Source organism: Acyrthosiphon pisum, chromosome X (genome assembly GCF_005508785.2).
Source record: "Acyrthosiphon pisum isolate AL4f chromosome X, pea_aphid_22Mar2018_4r6ur, whole genome shotgun sequence".
Taxonomy (NCBI): Eukaryota; Metazoa; Arthropoda; class Insecta; order Hemiptera; family Aphididae; genus Acyrthosiphon; species Acyrthosiphon pisum.
Window position 1 is genome coordinate 113,842,090 of NC_042493.1, and position 1,366 is coordinate 113,843,455.

The 1,366-nt window shown below is 33.5% G+C and overlaps 1 long non-coding RNA gene across 1 annotated transcript in view; it reads right to left on the minus strand.

Moving 5' to 3' along the window:
• The window catches only part of LOC115033370, a 4,200-nt gene extending 2,840 nt beyond the window's left edge, over nt 1-1,360 (minus strand). The window contains exons 1-2 of the long non-coding RNA XR_003838686.1: nt 1,124-1,360; nt 126-171 (exon numbers count right to left, since the gene is read on the minus strand). This is a non-coding gene — a long non-coding RNA (uncharacterized LOC115033370). The remainder of the gene's footprint in view (nt 1-125; nt 172-1,123) is intronic.
• Between the last annotated feature and the right edge of the window lie 6 nt (nt 1,361-1,366).

The window sequence follows — 1,366 nt, forward strand, 5'->3', positions numbered from 1 at the left end:
TCATATACTTAAATAAATTGTACAGCACGTGACTCGGTCAATTATAAAGTTGTATATACCTATCTGATGTTTTATAATACAAAATAATAATACGACTATCGTAGGTATTTAAACACATCATTTACCTACAACTGAGAATTTCCCGCATCGTTTTAAATTGTACGACTTTGCCTGTAAAAAAAAATTTCCAAGTCAAGTCTTCGGCGGAACAATATTTTCAGTCAAAAAATTGTGTCTTTCCCTTAGTGTTCCTAGTTCCTGGATTTCTAACCCTTCTTCCAAAAGTCCGGTAGGTACACTGCTTTATTCTCCTGTGTAAAAATCCCTTGATGCTGTGGCGGATCCATGGGTTGGGGAGGGGGTAATAGGGTAAATACCCCCCCTTGAGCTTATTTTATAAAAAAATATTACATTGTTACTTATGAGAAATACTAGTTCTATTCAGCGTTACATATCGTTATAACGATTATAACACGTACATCACCCCGGCCCTACCCATTTGGAATTTTTGAAAATTTCATTTACCATTAGGTATTTAGTACGTAATTTGTATGAATTTGTATGATATTTTTCAAAATGTGTACGGTCTCGGTTTACCCGTTATTAACAAAAAATTATGGGTGGGGCTGGGGTGATGTGATTTCAGCCCCACCCTGGGTTAAAAATTATAAAATAATGATCAGAACTACACCATCTTTTAGTACGTAATTTGTATGAATTTGTACGACTGTTTTTTAAATTTGTACGATCTTCGTTCGGCGTCAATCGCAAATACTTAAAAACCCCCGTCACGATTATAACTTTTATAACGTACCCACTACCCAAAATAATTACGATAAACTGACAAAGTGTATAGTGTGTGTTATAATTTATAATAATAAAATGCACTAAAAAAGTTCCATTTTTATGTCATGAGACAAATGTTGTGCTCACTTTGTATATTATCATAAACGATGGACCAGATCAAATATACAAATACATACAAATCGGCGCTCTTGTCATATACTTAAATTGTATAACACGTGACTTGGTCAAGTATAAAGTTGTATATACCTATCTGATGTTTTATAATACAAAATAACAACATGACTATCGTAGGTATTTAAACACATCATGTACCTACCAACAACTGGGAATTTCCCGCATCGTTTTAAATTATACGATTTTGCCTGTAAAAAAAATTTCCAAGTCAAATCTTCGGTGGAACTATATGTTCAGTTCAAAAATTGTGTCTTTCCCTTAGTGTTCCTTGTTCCTGGATTTCTAACCCTTCTTCGAAAAGTCCAGTAGGTACACTGCTTTATTCTCCTGTGTAAAAATTAAAAATATCATTAACTCAGGTATACAATCAATTAAGATAACGCTG